This window comes from Gouania willdenowi, chromosome 21 (genome assembly GCF_900634775.1).
Source record: "Gouania willdenowi chromosome 21, fGouWil2.1, whole genome shotgun sequence".
Taxonomy (NCBI): Eukaryota; Metazoa; Chordata; class Actinopteri; order Blenniiformes; family Gobiesocidae; genus Gouania; species Gouania willdenowi.
The window spans coordinates 10,839,986-10,857,660 of NC_041064.1; the positions used below are offsets into that span (position 1 = coordinate 10,839,986).

At 38.5% G+C, this 17,675-nt stretch overlaps 1 protein-coding gene across 3 annotated transcripts in view; it reads right to left on the reverse strand.

Moving 5' to 3' along the window:
- The window catches only part of igf2bp2a (insulin-like growth factor 2 mRNA binding protein 2a), a 66,614-nt gene that overhangs the window by 29,285 nt on the left and 19,654 nt on the right, over positions 1–17,675 (reverse strand). Inside the window, exon 1 of one of the 3 annotated variants that reach the window (XM_028436608.1) lies at positions 9,350–9,722. The exons of the other annotated variants lie outside the window; for them this stretch is intronic. The gene's annotated coding sequence lies outside the window, so the exon portion shown is untranslated. Of the gene's footprint in view, positions 1–9,349; positions 9,723–17,675 lie in introns of those variants that run through there. 3 annotated transcript variants of the gene reach the window in all.

Genomic DNA, 17,675 nt, shown 5'->3' on the forward strand with positions numbered 1-17,675 from the left:
AAGCAGTGCAGCTTCATAGTTTACCAAAGTTGTACTAAAACATATCAATTTCATACATAAAGCGCACCTGATTATAAGGCCCACTGTCGATTTTTGAGAAAATTAAAGGATTTTAAGTGCGCCTTATAGTCCGAAAAATACGGTAAATCAAATTGAATTAAAGTCATTCAGCCACCCATTATAAACCTAAACGGTACCCAAAGCTGGTCCAATTTATTTGACACTTTCAGTAATTTATTTTCTATAAATCCTTCCCTATTCACACACGCACACCTATGACACTCAAACAAGCTATACCTTCAACCTGCTTAATGACTGGAATAAGGTTCTCATCCCACACAGATCATTGAACAGAATCACAGACAAATGGAGTGCAAAAAGGATGCTGATGAAAATGTGTGGGTGTAATGAGGCCTTGTACATAAAAAAATAAATAAAAATAAAGTGACACAAATGACAAATGAGAAAAGTAATCTCATTAACCACAAATGCTTGAAGTTTAAAATGTTTAATTTCAAAGTATCGCGCTCAGAAAAGACTTTCTGCCTCCGCGAGTGTGTGTCGGCTCAAAAAGCAAAGCCGCATAAACCGCCAATGACCACAAGCTGTTAACAACTGCAATATGACGAGAGAATTCAGCACTGCTGTGAGATCTGCTAATGAATGAGGGAGGAGACGAGAGAAAAGCACAATAATCTATTGTATTCTCTGGCAGCTTTCGTCTTGGTCAGAGAGAATGTGACACTTGCAGCTTTACTTCAGCTTCAGTATCACGGTACGGAATACAAGTCCTCAGTCAGTGCTGGTACTTTGTAGCAAACAGCTTTTTGAAAGATCGCCCTTGGCAACTAGTATTCAAACCGAGGTCAAGTTGTAAAATCAGCTTGAATAAAATACATCACCTTGCTCAAATAGTAAACAAACCCACCCGCCGTCCAAAAGCTGCTCGTTGCTGAAAAGCCGCCAAATACAAGACGTCTGCCTTTAAAGCACATAGAGAAAATTACAGTATTCTAGTTTTCTGTTTGTTTGCTTTAAATGTAATCCTGCATTGTGACTGTATGATGAATGGGGTGTTTTCATTAGATATTCATGTTGCATGTTGTAACATGAGGCGAGATCCACACACTCACTCACACACGACCAGGTGGAAGGTAAACTCGTCTCCTTGAAACAATGCATCCATTCTAATTGTGCACTCTACAAATGTGAAGGTTCTTACAGTTGTCACTCAATTTTAGTTTATGTGAATGGTTATGGCTGGTGCTAAAAACAGGATTACTGCCATATGTCTGTCTTTCAGCTGTGAACAGAATCTTTCCACATGCCACTTCGTCCGTTTCCTTTATGTAATCTTTCAAGTTTTCTGCCTTTATCTTCTGCTATTTGACATTCCACCTTAGATAAATGAAAAGGGCAGGTTCCTCATTACCTGAAATGTGTCTGCTTCTGCTTGGTGTATCCAGTCAATAGAAAAAGTTTCATAATCCAGGCCCTTAAATAGCAGAGGGTAGCCGCGTTTATTTGAAAAGGTAATATTTGCACCCACTTGTTTGACGTAAGAGACCGAGACTGTGCACAGGCATGCATACTAATACACACATGCATGCACGGAGGATTTTTAACCCCTGGGAGGTCAAGACCAGAGGTATGAGAATAGGAATTCACCTCAAGCTTGAAGTTAGCATATTTCTAAATGAGGTTTCAACTAATCGGTGCAAGGATTATTAATTGAATGTTTTATTACTGGTGTTTTCTAAAACCCATAAAATAAAGACAAAAATAAAACAGACTTTATGAAAACAGGTTTTTCATAAATTGTTTGCACAATTTAGTTTTCTAATGAGCATAATTATACAAGTTGAGCATCAATTAGTATTTAAATCCCACCACATTCAAATAATGTAAATTCCTTTGAAAGCAGCAATAAATGTGTATATATATATATTTTTTTTTTAAGCCGATCCGCCTTCCATTTACTGCTCCGTGCATGCTGCTGTCACATACAATGCACAAGACAAGTCACACACGTCCAATTTACACCAAAACGTACAGCTCTTGTATACAGCTTTAAATTTTCCACAGAAGTGTAAAAATCTCAATACAATCCTCAAACCTTGTTAAACTTTGACTGTTTGAATTAATTTTCTTAGAAAATTTGACAATAACGCGAGAAGAGTACATAATTATTTACACTGCAATCTGTTCTGGAGAAAATGTTGATCTTTTGTTTGAAAGCTTAAGTTAATAAATAAAAGCTTATGGAGCCCCACCCCCTGGTCAAAATAGAATATAGTCACATAAAAATCACAATTTAAATTCAAAGCACACAAACATTATATACTGTTATTAAAGCTACCACTAAACTATCTGAATCAATAATACAAAACAGCCCAATATTCATACACGCACATATTTAAATATATGTATTAATTCATCCTTTTTAATTTGACTATAGTGTCCTGCCATATAACAGTAGCTAGGATAGATTCAAACCTCCAACTTTTGATTGTAAAAACAAAAAAAACACCTCATCCTCCTGAGTTCCTCCCACCAAGCATCCCCTCCTCCATTAACGGACTAATTGCTAAACAAAAAGCTTCTGTCTAATCCTAATGCCATGTTGGAGGACATTAAAAGAAACAGGAAGTCCACCTCTGTGCAGCCTCAACAAAGACAGTGCAAGATAAAGAGGAAATGAAAACTGCCTCCATCATAACTCACACTGAGCATGTAATTATGAAACGAGTACATGCTCATGTTACCGGTGCAGGGTTGGATTGGAAGCAACGATGATGCCCACGTGTGATGGTGCAGTGCTGAGTGCAGCATAATGTGATCATCCAATGAGCAGCACACATTCAGAGCTTTATGTGTCCAAGCTACAGTTGACATTGGCAGCGTGACGTGTGTAGTTTTAAATCAATATGTCTGCTATGGTGTTTTTTAATCCCATTATGTCACACGTGGCTCTTTTCTTGGACGTCCTGAGTATGTAACAGTGCTTTAATATATGGGTCAGTCTGCTGTGGTGGTCTTTAGACAACAAACGCAGACTCATCCAATCTGAATAAACCCAATTTCTGCTTTTGACCCTTAAGCTCTTTAGCACTTAGATGCTCTGAAATCTCAGCGTGGAATCAACAAGTCAATAATAGTGAGAAAGACCTACTGTGTGGAAGACGTTTCTGCTTCTGTAAAAAAAAAAAAGAAAAACCTGGCTGTGCTCCCACTGTGTCCCACTCATTGCTGCCGGATTAAGACAGAGCTCAGACCACGTGTGTGTGTGTGTGTGTGTGGTGCTAAACACTTCTCAAGGCCCATCCAATTGTTGTAGAGCAAAGATAACAGAATATGCATGAGGGATGCGTCTGCGTATACTTATTCTGCTGTGCGTTTGTGTGCTTTGTCAGAAGACATCAGAGGGAATGCCCTCCCAGACCACCTCAGGGCCCCACAAACAGTGGACATTTTTGAGAAAAAACTTAAATATCACCTTTTTACAGAAACTTATTTTAACAGTTAATGCCTCTTTTAGACCTGTCTTTTAATATATGTTGTGTTTTATTTATTTATTTTTTTTAATCCTGTAGCACTTTGAGATTTGGTATCAAATGTAAAGTGCATTACAAATAAAATGTATTATTATTATTGGCACACAATAATTCTACTGGGCTTAGCTACTGACTAAGTCATACCTGTCAAGTATCCCGTTTTGGCGCGGAAACTCCCGTATTTTACCCCTCTTTCCCGCCATCTTCCCATATTATTATTTTCCCGTAAATACCCCGTATTTTAATGCAGTATTAATTAAAAAATGCCTTACTAAACTGAACGCCGTCACTAGCCTCGCGAGAACTGCCACCTGAAATGGCCCAAGTGGCAATTATCGCAAAATTAGTGCAGACAGCAGCCACAAATCCAGAAACAACTCAGAAAAGAGATGAATGAAGACGTTCCGGCAAAAAAACACAAAGAACTGGTGTAAATACACTGTAAAATGTGACAGAGTTTAACTTCAGAAAGAGCAGCAGGATGGGACACAGTTACACCTTCTGTTAGATTAATAACTGAGATTATAACGTCTACCACAGCGGAAGGAACCACGTAGGTCACCCTGAAAAATCAGCCAATCACAAGCACCACAAATATACACTGCTTTAAAAAAGTGTTAAAGAATGTAAAGTCTGCAACAAATGTGTCTAAAAAGTCATTAGTGAATACCAGAGAACCACATGAGAAATTAAAAGACATTAACATTTTATTTTCATTATATATTTTCTAACTTAAAGACGAGCAATGTGAAATTAACAGTAAATGTGCAATGTGTTGACTTGTATATTAAATAAACACATGTGCTTCATATACACGTTTATCTTTTTATTTAGGCTGTTTTATACTTTAGGAATTAGGGCTGGGCGATATATCAAGATTCAAGTTTTCTATTTTGGAGATACAGAAAACTATAATATTTAATATATATATATAAATATTATAGCTTATGTATCAAAATATTAGTTTTAGGAGTCACTGATTTTACTTCTCAGAACAGCATGTAAAGCTCAGTTAGATGGATTAATGAGTGCATATATTGATCAGCTGTTTGTTAATAAATGTCCCTGTGTAGCATTTTGCATCAGCAAATTTAATCCAGAATTGTCTGTCTGATCAGTCTTTATTTGATAAAATTATAGAGATCTATATCATATACTGTATCACCATTTGGTGAAAATATATTGAGGTTGGGCGGGTGGGACGGCAGGTCGTGGGTGCCAGAAAATTTCCCTTATTTTCAAATCCAAAACTTGACAGGTATGGACTAAGCATGGCCGAAATACATATAAATCAGTGTTTAGCTATTTTATGTGTGTTTTTCCAATAATGCCCCTGAAAAGAACAGTGCATCCTGTTTATACTCCATATTTAACAAAATAGCAAACACCTGTTTTTTGAACATGTGCATAGAGATGATTGCATTCACTCAGTGCTAGGAATGCAGCACTGCATGCAAAAGTTATTCAGTTTTATTCCCGATAGGACAAAGTTCTTCACATTTGAGCCGAGAGGAAGTTAACAAATTCCACCATTCATATTAATTCCCATAAATTACAGTTCAATAAAGACGAGTAAGAAAACAACAATGACGATATAATTGCCACCTAATCCCAAAGCCGGTCACTTAAAACTCAATCCAGTTACTCATTGCCAAAGAAAAACATATTTTTGAAGGATAGAAATGATTGATTGAAATGCTTATTAATGCTGATGAAATAAACAGTTTAATAATCCACAACAGCGTGTGTTGAAGGCATAAAAGCTGTAATTTATATGCAATCATAACACAGATTTAAATTCTTACTCATGCAACTATCCAAGCACTCAAAGGATTCAGCACATATTACTCAAAATTCACAAAATATTACAAAATGTGTAAAATGCACATATAAAGTGTTTTTTTTTTTCTTTTTTCTATGAAACATTCTAAGGAATTAAATGTGTTTCAAAATGTCTCACTCGAGTTCAGATGACACCTCTACAATAGTGGGAGTGAATATTCTTAACATAGAAAACTGTTAATTGTCCACAGTAATTGCAACTATTCACATATCTGTTTATCACAATGAATACTGGGTACTGGAGTTTTTATCTGCTGACTCAACATATCTAAGTATTTCCTTATTGACTGACAAATTCCTCTTTGTGTTACAGTAATGTCATCTCTTAATTTTTATGTGGCAAAACCACTGCAATTACTTTGATTTCAGGAAATTTGTAGAAAAAAGAATATCCTACAATTTCTTCAATTATTTATGACGCACCTTCAAGTGAAAATCTTTATTTATTAAAACAAAATGTGTCCAGCTCATAAATAAAAACATATTTTATTCATTTCTTCCGTGACCACATGTTTCAAAGATTGTTTCTTAACGTTCAAACCGAGGGAGTTTTACAAATGGCTACTCCACCTGCCATAATTCCCTTATATTAGTTATGTAAAGTCAAGATTAGTAAGAAAATACCAATGACAATATAATTACTACCTACTTAATCCTCAAGTTACTCACATTTTTGAAGAATAGAAATAAATGATTAATAAAAATTATTATCAATGCTTATGAAATATACTCTTTAAATGATCCGATCTTATTTGAAAACAGTGTGTTTTGCCTTCATACAGGCTGTAAACTGCAACATTTCATACATTTATATACCTGTTAATCACAATGATTACCGGTGTCACGGTCTGAGTTTAGCTCTGTACTGAGATTATAATCCTAACCCTAACATAATCTAATAAACAAATAAAATATGTGTCCGTTAATTCTGAACATGAAAATCAATTTTTTTTTTTTTTTTTTTAAGAAAAAATTCATTTTTTGGTATAGTGCGCGCATGCACATATACAACCTCAGTACGATGTGAACTCAGACCATGACACCGGGTACTAGCCTAAGACTAAGTAGTTCCTTACTGACAGATTCTTCTTTTGTACAGTAATGTCACCTCATAATTTACATATGGCAGAAAAAATACAATTACTTATATTTCAGGAAATTTGTAAAACTAATAAAAAAAAATGTTTAATTAAATTCCCACAATTCTTACAATTTTCTTCAATTATTTGCAACACGTCTTCAAGTGACAAAGTCTGAAAATCAACTTTTAATAATTCAGATTTATGAAAAAAGCTCATAAATGTCTATTTCTTCCGTGACCACATGTTTCAAAGCTGCTGCTGCGCGTCGCCAACCATCTCAGCCTCAGTGTGGAGTGCACATGTGCTTGTTTCTGTTTCCTTCCTTCAGCTCAGCATCAGGAGCAGGAGCTCATCAGAATTCAGCAGAGCTCAGCCGCCGGTTCCTTTACACGCCTTTGTTTCCATTGTTGCACAGAGGCAGGTAGGCACGTGCACCTCTAATGAAAGTCACAACCTGGCCACTAACATCGTCTCCTTCCACTTAGCTTGGGTATTAGAAAGATGCTAATGAGGAATCGCTAAGGGCCGACTCTATATCCCATTACACGCAGTACAAAAAGGTAACTGATGAGGTTTTGCTGGTAGATTAACATTTGGTTCAAGGCGGCTTCATGGGGTCACAAAAAAGCTATGAATTGCAAATGAGCCAATAGATTGTGTGATTCTGTTATGTTAGAAGTCCACTCAGTAAATAATGTTCACAGTAAGTGATTCACTAACCTCTGCAATTTCTTTAAATCTCACTACACGAGTTCATGAGTTTCACAAAACAGAGCCAGCGCAGTATTTTGCCTCCATTCACAGAACGGTAATTTTCCCTCAAGGCTACAGTGTCAGAGGGTGCGGCACAGACGCTAAACACATTTTGCCCCGTCATGCCTATCATGCAAATTAAATGAATGTTCCTTTAAATGTTAATTTGACTGTTGATGAGGCACAGAATGCGGCGACAGTGTGACTCACAATATTGTTGAGTTGGGAAACTCGTATTGCAGTCGGTTACCCTAATGCACGTGTCAAACTCAGGGGCCGGGGGGCAAATCCGGCCCTCCAGAGCATCCAATTCGGCCCACAGCAGAAACCATGAATTATTGTGTAAATTACCAACTAATTCAGTTGAAAATTATCCCCATTTTCCCCATGCTTATATTACATGTCACTTTTAATCTGAAATGGTTAAAAGAACTCTAAATTCTTCCAAAATCCTGCAAATTTTCCTTAAATTCTTCCAAAATCCTGCAAATTTTCCATAAATTATTCAACAAAATCTCCCCAAATTACATAAGAATTGGCCACAAAAAATAAATAAATTGAAAGATCTGGCGGAGATTGATATATGTCACTTATTGCTTTGTTATCGGCCCCGTACATAATTTACAATTCATTTATACATTGAAGTGCAAACTAGGGCATAATAGCTAAAATACATTTTTTTTCCTGCTTAAAATCCCACTGAAGATACATTTTTCAGTATTTGGCCCCTGAATTAAACTAAGTTTGATACCCCAGCCTTAATGTAATGCTTTTGTTAAATGGAAATGACTGCTTTTACATTTTTGTTATATTTATTTATTATTAGGATGTATTGGTTCATTGATCCAATCCCTTTTTATTAGAGGTGGGACGATACACTGAGTTCACGATACGATACAATAGACCAGGGGCGTCAAACTCATTTTATTTCAGGGGCCAAATAGTTTAACTCAAAGTGGATCACAGATTATAAACGGGAAAACAAGCAATTTGAACAATATTCTGCCCTAGTTTGTACTTCCATCTGAAAATGTAAAGCACCAACAATAACCAAGCACAGGACACATCATGTTCAAAATATTTTTGATTTTGTGACAATTTTTGGTCTGAAACAATTTAGTGGGAAGATCTTTAAAAATCATTACCATGGTGTTAAATAAGCACAGAAAGATTGTGGAGTTTTATTAAATTTGTGTATTTGGAGGGCTGAGATATTTACAACTGTACTAGTTGGTCATTTACACAAATATTTACGTGTATAGTTATGTCATTTTTTTTTTACTTTCTCCTGCGAGCCACAATAGATGCTCTTCAGGGCCAAATTTGGCCCCCGGGCCTTGAGTTTGACACATGCGATAGACGATAACAGGCATGCTATAACAACATAACACAATATTTTTTGATAGGAAAAAGACAAAAATAATGCAAAACCATAATTATCTGGTGTCTAGATACTGCTTGACATTTTAATATCATGATATCTTGTATCACAATGTTGTCCCACCTTTACTATTTAATGATACATCAATTTAATTATGAATCCATTATTTTTGCACCATTCAAACTAAACTTGACACTCCACTCGACACCCTTTTGCAAAAACACACACTACAAATAAATAATCTTGCATTAATATTATTTAGCTTTTCACTAAGGATATTTTGAAAACTTTCCCACGCATTTAAGGGATTCAGCACATACAGTACACGACATGTTACAAAATGTCAAACTGCTCAAAATGTTGCTTAAAAATGAGTAAAATGCAAATATAAAATGTTTTTTTAAATTATTATGTCTATGATACATTGTTTTCTTAGTAATAAATGTGTAAAATGCAAATATAAAATGTGTATCAGGTCAGATGACACCTCTACTATAGTGAGTGAATATTCTTAAGATGCGGATCAAAACATAGAAAACTGTTAATTGTGCACAATAACAGCTGTAAGAGGGACTTTAGTGCAAAAGCAGCAAATAACCACTCAGCTTTTGCACGTAACAGTTTCTCAAAACACCATCACCCAAACAAAAACAAAGCACACATACAAAAGTAGAAAAATAGATCCAACGAGTGTTATTAGGACTAACTGAGTCGTACGCGTCTCCTGTTGTTCTGACCTGTTCTCCTGTGAACACCAAACGCCTCGACACGAACTCCCAAGTCCCCATAACACACATCAGCAACCAGTATGTAGAGTCAAGACAACACCTGGCTAGAAGCAAATAAACGACTGCACGTGTCCACAATGACGCACGCACCTCAGTGCCTACAGCCATTGACAGGTGGAGGATTCCAGTCCATACTGCAGTGAGGTCCTCTAGCTGCTCGTCACGGCTGCCTCTGCTTTACGTTGAGTTGTGCAGCTTGTTTCTCATCCTTTAATCTGCCAACCATAAGGTATTAAACTGTTGCTGGGAGACTGAGCCATAGGTGGAGGTCCGAGTAGGTTTAACCAGGATCAATGCAGCACCAACAACACTCAGCTCTTCTCTCTTTAGTCTGTGTGTGTGTGTGTGTGTCGGCTCTGAGTCCCTCTGCTACAGCCCTTCCTCCCTCCCTCCCATCCCATCAGCAAGCCTCCTTTACACACACTCACACACACACACACAATATCAGGAAGTGCGTGGAGATTCCTCCTCTGAGAAACAGAAACACTGACCAGGCACAATTTCATAAAAACACCCCTGATACACACCGCAGCTGTCAGCACGACTTCACTATGTGAACATTGTTAAATTCACTCTTCTTCTCTACTGCGTATGACTGAGAGGGAGAGTTTTAATCATGTTATTGTTGATTTAATGTTTTCACCGCTGTTGCACTTTTTATTCACGTAAAAGCACAGACCCAAGAATTGCCATGTATACAAATAAGTTTGCCTTGCTTTGGCTGTACTCTCCAAACAGCATCAAGTTTGAAGCTTAAAGAACAGTTCAGGAACCAGTTTAGTGTCAGATCAACTAGACCAGTGTGGACAAACTAAGAAATGAAGAAGGAAAATGTAAACCTCACAGATGTTGATGGCGCACGTTCATTGTTTTATTTATTTATTATTTTTTTTAATAGCCCAATTGGAGTATTTATTAGCATTGTCCATTTAGTTGGATTTTGCATTTGGTAATGGTGAAGAATGGCGTTAGGACAAGCCGAGGCTTCTTCCTATCCCTTGTCGAACGAATTCAATGTGCATTATATTGAAATTGAATTTTTATTTCATTTTATAGAGATTTCTGTTGGGATAGGTTTGTTTGTTTTTCATTTATTTTTTATTTGTTCGTTTGAAATAAATAAGACATTTAAATTTAACAGGTTTGTGTTGTCACATCAGAATTATCGCATTAAATTAATTTTAAATATTAACAAAAAAGAATAAACTTGCTTTAACTTTTGATTGTAAGTTTATTCTTTTTGATATTTCCTACTTTTAATCTAAATGTTGAGATATGAAAACTTAGAAGGGATGGTAGAAAGAAAGTAGCTGATGATCAGACACAATTTACCACATAATGTTTAGAAATATTAATTAATAGGCAACACATTATAAATACACATGCACTTTTAAAAGGGAATTAAAGATGAGAAAGTTAAAGTTGTGTATTTCTAAGTACGACTGCACCATTCACTTCTACAATAGGTGGCGTCAGGTGGTTGAGAGCCATCAATACATAATTACATTATAGTGCTCCACCCAAAACCTTAGATCATCTTATGTCACGTGACTTCCAAGTGGCTGAAGTGTTATTATCCCTTCCCGACTTAATCCAGCAGCTAAAATGGCTCCAAATTCCGTAGCACTCAGAGCGTGGAGAGGAGATGGAAAAGACGAGCTGCGATGGATCACAACAAAAAAGCCCTGGCAATGAATTCAGAGCTGTGTGTGTGACAATACAGAGCTCACTGAAAAACAGCGAGGGTGCTCGTGCACACTGTGGGCATGCAATTTGTTGACTAATTCAATTATCAGAGTTGCTAACAAGAATGCCAAGCCAGGATCAATGTGAGCTAAATACTGGAGTGAATATCGAGGCTCGACTCGGCGTCAATATCTATCCAAAGAACAACAAGCGCAGAACGGGAGCGAACGCCCGCCGTGTGTTGACACGGACAACGTTTAAAAGCAGATAAAGATGGAAACAGAGAATTATGGGTGATTGTGATCAGCCCAAAGGGAAAAGTTAAAGCCAGCAGTGAGCCTTCAGTTTGTTTGTTTAATGCAGTGGTTCTCAAACTTTTCTTCTTCTGAATCAAAGTACCCCCTTTGTCTGACTACAACATTTTGCTTAGAAAGCTATTTAAAAACAACTATACAGCACCAACATGGAATGTAAATAAGTGGAAAGAAACAGGATTTAGTGCAGTAGTTCCCATCCTTTTTGGATCGTGACCCCATTTTTATATCAAATTTCAGGCAACCCCATTTAAACCCCAGGCGAACATGTGGCCATCAGTCAAATTTTGTGTGCCCTCCAAAGCAAATCCCTAGAAATTGTAATTCAAGAAGTTGGAAGGCGTATGAAGCTCAACACCATACACAAAATAACTCCCAAAACACACAAATCGGCAGCAAAAGACACAACGTACACACAAAAAAATCCTAAAATACACAAAATGTTGTCATTTTATGTTTTATGAGTCAAAGACTGACGCAGCAATCACTTACACAAACAAAATCACTACAAAAACACACAAAGTAACAACATGTCACAGAATAGCTCCAAGGATACACAAACTATTAACAAAATCACAGAAAAATACAGAAAACAACAACAGACACATAGAAAGTAACCCCAAAACGCACAAATTGACAACAAAAATGCAGAAAATGACAGAAAAATGCACAGAATTAAAACAAGAACACAAAAAAATAACAAACCCACATGATGACCCCTAAAACACACAAAATGACTAAAAACTGAGAAAACATCAGAACCACAAAGACAAAAAAAAGACAAAACCCTTTTCCCCAGTTTTAATCTGATTGGTCATTATTCTAAATGTTGACATGAATGTTGATAATGTGGCCCTCGGATCAGATACAATCACATTTTTCATCCCTGCCCTTGGGTACACATACCCCATTTGAGAAACACTGGTTTAGTGCATCTTTTCCAGGTTTAATTATGTAATAAAGTGCTGACAAAACGAGGGACTCCTTTAGGTGTCATTAGGACCACCGTTGTGTACAAACACACATTTTCAGCAGCATTGCAGAGCTCATCACGCTCCTCCCTAGAAATATCCAAACAAATCTGTAAGCATTTACCAGGCCAGCTGTTTGTTTTCATCATCCCTAGCACAGGATGTAAGGAGCTGGTTCTTCTCTTTAACCAACCCCCCCCCCCCCCCCCCACACACCCCCGCTCACCCATATCAAGTCGACAGGCCCGACGGGAATCGGCTCTGCTCTGAAAAACCCTCAACAACAACTCACAAAGAGCATTGATTCAGACGCAGTGACATGTTTGTGACATGTCACTGTACCAGTGTAATGGTATCATTAGTCACCATCAGATGTTATGATGGAAAACATCTGCAGCTGTTGATGACATTTCACGAAAACGAAACGAGAAAATGACCAATATCACGTAGGGAACCTAAACTGTATTGTGTCTGCAATAATCATCAACGATGATCTAATAAACAAAAAAAATCAACAAAGATTAGTCAAAATCTTTGTTATAATGGACAATACACATGAACTTACACAACTAGTCATCAAATCTTTTCATTAAATTTTATTTTTATTGAGTAAATCGCATCACTATACTGTATATTCCACTCTGTGTGTCGAATGGATGGATGATGGATTATTGTACGTGTCAAACTCAAGGCACGGGGGCCAAATGTGGCCCTTAGAGCATCCAATTTGGCCCAGAAAAGACAGTTAAAATGATAGATAAAACAATGAATTATTGTGTAAATTACCAAATAATTCAGTTGTTTTGTTTTTTGTTTTTTTCACTGCATTTTAGTTGAACTAGATTTATATTTCACAAATTGAAAGTATAGAAATACAGTTCTTTAAATTTGTTGTATTAATTTAAAAAAAAAAAGAGAGAACTACAAAATTTCAAAAACCTATTTTAATTTTTCAAAAATTTCAGGCGACCCCATTTAAACCCCATGCGAACATGTAGCCCTCTGTCAAATTTGGTGTGGCCCCCAAAGCAAATCCCCAGAAATTGTAATTCAAGAAGTCGGAAGACGTACGAAGCCCAACACCAAACACAAAATAACTCCCAAAATACAACAAAATGACTCGTAAAACATGAAATGACAACAAAGAAACACAACAACCACTTAAACAAACAAAATGACTAGAAAAACACACAAAGCAACATGTTACAAATGCCCATAGAGCCCATAGAGCATCCTATTCAGCCCAGAGAAGACAGATAAAACATGAATTTTTGTGTAAATTACCAAATAATTCAGTTCTAGATATCTCAAATTCACAAATTAAATTGAACTCTTTAGGGACTCAAACTTTTCCCACGCTATCATATTTTTTTTTTATCACAAATTATGGAAAGAAATCCTAATTTTTCAAAAAATCTTGCAATTTCTCACAAATAATTTCACAAAATTTGGTTACAATATCAATAATTTTTGAAGTGAAGATCCTTTTGGGCCTGAGAACAATAATGTTAAAATCTAAAATCTGCTTCTCACTTGAGATTAAACTGGTCTGAATTTGGCCCATGAACTAAAATGAGTTTGACACCCCGAGAATAATCAATCATTTTAGTTCACAACCCAAATATGTGCAGTTTGATCTCAAGTGAGCCACAGATTTTATGCAGGAAAATATAAGTAATTTCAACATTATTATGGTCCCATAGTTTGCACTTCCACATAATATATACATAAAATACCAAATATGCAATAAATCAACCATATCCAAGCAATAAGCGATATATATCAGTCCCAAAAGGATCTTTAATTTAAATGTCCTAGATTTTTTGACCAATTTATATTTAAGGGAAATAATGTCACGATTTAAGGAATTTTTAAGAATTTTGTTTAACATTAAAAATGACTGAAATCATGTGATATAAGCACCAGGAAAACTATAAGCCTCTGTAAATATTGTTGAGTTTCATTGATTCATGTTTTCTCTGTCATTTTTACTTTCTCCGGCGGGTTGGATGCTCCAAAGGGCCGGATTTGGCCTCCGGGCCATGAGTTTGACACATGTGAATTAACGGATGGATGGACAGTTGATGAAAGATGGAAAAGGATTCACAAAGCTGAGCAAACCTCAAGTGCAATAAATTGAATTTCTGGAAGAACCGATTCTTTGACAATTGTCATCTTTCCACTAAACGGATTAGTGATGTGTATTGTGCTATAATGAGATATTAACAGCAATTCAATGTAAAGCAATAATAACATTGCTTTACAATAACATAATAATAATAACAGAGAGTGAGTGCCAAGCTTTATTAATCTAAAGCTGCTGGGGTCGATACCGAACAAATTTACCTGTATTTCATCCACTACTGATGTTTTTTTGCTGCCACAAACACTGACGAAGTAACATTTCTGTTTTCATGGATTGAAATTTGTACCAAAACAATGGCGGATTGTGGTTCTATTTCATATTATTTTGTGAGATGTCTCACTCTGGGATGCACTCCCATCTGCAGCCATCAGAAGCATTTTTCTCAATCTGCCAACCTTGATAAGCTGGTGAAACGTGTCCGTCTGCCATGGACACTCCCATCTCCTACAAAAGGAGGAAGCGGACGGGCACACATCATTCAAACACCTCTTCTCACTCTCAAGCATATCTCACATGTTCTACCAGCCCAACTGTCCACAGACGGATCTCTTTTTAGCCTTCATCGACGGCCGCTGATGGGACTGGAGGCACTTTTTTGTGGACCATACCAGGTCAAAAGAAGCCAGCGCTTTCCTTGCTTCCGCCTGGTCGGCGCTGTCCCAGTTCGACGCCACACCACGGAACTTTCGAGCGTTACGCACCAGCTGAGGGCTCAGTTTCTAACAATGTCCCTGATGGTTCGGCGTGCACTGACCCACCTCGCGTGCGCTCACACACCAATGGACTGCCCAGCTCCGCTCAACACCACACTACGGTCCGCGCTTCCAGACGCCAGCTCACAGCTGTCGGCTCGAGCCCAACCTCACCATTGACGCCTCTGGTGCTCCGGTGCACGGTAAAAACTTTCAGGGCATGCCTTGCATTTTTCCAACCAAGAAAATCCGTTAAATTCAGATTATATCCTCGGTTACCCGAGTTGATGACATCTGCCATCCCCGTAATCTGCTTGGTCACCTCCACAGGGGAATATCCAACTGTGGATGACCTCGTGCAGAGGTCATTCATCACGGCAATGTTTTACTCCCTGCGCAGCACGGATGCTGTCCTCGGCGTAGACGCACTAGCGCATGGTTGTCCGCGTGTGCTTCTTTACGCATTGGCCTTGATACCCCCACTCTGTCCAGGGTGAGGGAGCATGGCCATGCACTGATCCTGGTGGCTCCACATTGGCCTGTCATACAATGGCTCGTGGAGATTTACCAGTTGCTGTGTGCTCTTCCCTGGCAGCTCCCGCTGCGCAGGGACCTGCTGTCGCAGGCGGGGGGCTTGATTTTTCCACCCGCCTGGTGCTGTGGGGTTGGCCCCTTATGGCTCAACATGTCAGCCGTGGGACTCTCTCAGAGTGTGATTTCCACTATACAGAGTGCTCGATCCCCCTCCACTAGATCTCTTTATGATTGCAAGTGGAGGGTATTTGAGGGATGGTGTCTCCAGAAGGATCTGGCTGTGGTTCTGGAGGGACTTAAACGTCCTCTTTTCAAACTACCGGGAGAGACGGGCCTGAAGTTTGCCTCACTGAAGGCTGTTTTGTTCATTCATTCATGCGCTCTCGGTGCACCCTTCATGCGCTCAGCTCTTCCCGGATGATGTCAGGATGGGTTTTGAAGCCCAACCCGGCCTTTGTGCCGAATGTGGTGGGCTCATGTTCTCCCATTGACCTGTTGGCCTTTTCTGCTTCACCAGGTGAGCAGCGGCCTCATGTGTGCGGTGCGCACCTATATGGACATGACAAGGAGTGATCAGCGGTTCGCCTCCTGGGCTAATCCCCGTAAAGGGAAGCCTGTTACTAAGCAACACCTTGTCAACATCAAACCATGTTGACAAGACTGCGTGACCTGGTTGGAATGTCTGGACCAGTCTTGGAGTGGTTCTCCTCATATTTGTCGGGGAGGAGTTTTAGTGTCTATGCAAATGAGTTCCTGTCTGACCCTGCTGATTTGCTGTGTGGGGTTCCCCAGGGCTCTGTTTTGGGCCCGATTTTGTTTTTACTCTATATCCTTCCATTGGGGAAAATTATCCAGACCTTTGATGTTTCCTACCATTTGTTTGCGGATGATATTCAGCTTTACTGCTCTTTTAAGCCCTCTGAGATCCAGAAATTAAGCTCTCTGCTGAAATGTCTTGCGCAAGTTAAACAATGGCTCGGTGCAAATTCCCTACAACTAAACCCAGACAAAACGGAGGTGCTGGTGTTTGCCCCTGATGACGCTATGCCAGGGATTCACCAGTATTTGGGCGACCTGAGTTTGTCTGCTAAAACAAGCCTTAGAAATCTTGGCATTATCTTTGACAAAGCAATGTCATTAGAGCACCACTCTAAACTGTTGACAAGGAACTGTTTTTACCAACTGAGGAAAATCTCTAAACTACGTTCACTTGTGTCCAGAGATGATCTTGAGATGATTATCCACGCCTTTGTGTCTTCCCGTTTAGACTATTGTAACAGCTTATTTTCCTGTCTAAACAAAAAGGCGCTGTCTCGTCTTCAGCAGGTACAAAACTCTGCGGCGAGGTTACTGACTCGCACAAACAAAAGGGCCCATATTACTCCCATTCTAAAAGCCCTTCATTGGCTCCCAGTCACTTTTCGTTTCAATTTTAAAATTCTGGTGCTGACCTTCAGAGCCTTGCATGGTCAGGCTCCCTCCTACATTAGAGACTTGTTGTGTCCTTATACCCCCTCCCGGAGGCTGAGGTCTCAGGATCAGAACCTGCTCATGGTCCCCCGTACCCGTTACAAGACCAGAGGAGATCGCTCCTTCCAGGCGGTCGCGCCAACGCTCTGGAATGATCTTCCATTTTCCTTGCGTTTGCTTGATTCCGTTGATGCTTTTAAGAGCCAACTGAAAACCTATTTGTTTCAGAAAGCATTTTAAAATTCCAGTGATAAAGGGTTGTTTTATGACCATCATATTTTTTGTGACAGTAACTGTATTTTGTATTGTATTGTATGTATTGTGAAGCACTTTGTGACTCCTGTCTGTAAAAGGTGCTATATAAATAAATATTACTTACTTACTTACTTACTTACACTGGGTTGTGGAGGCTATTGCTTTGGCTTTTACATCAGGGTCTTATACGTCAGGCCGCCTGAGGGT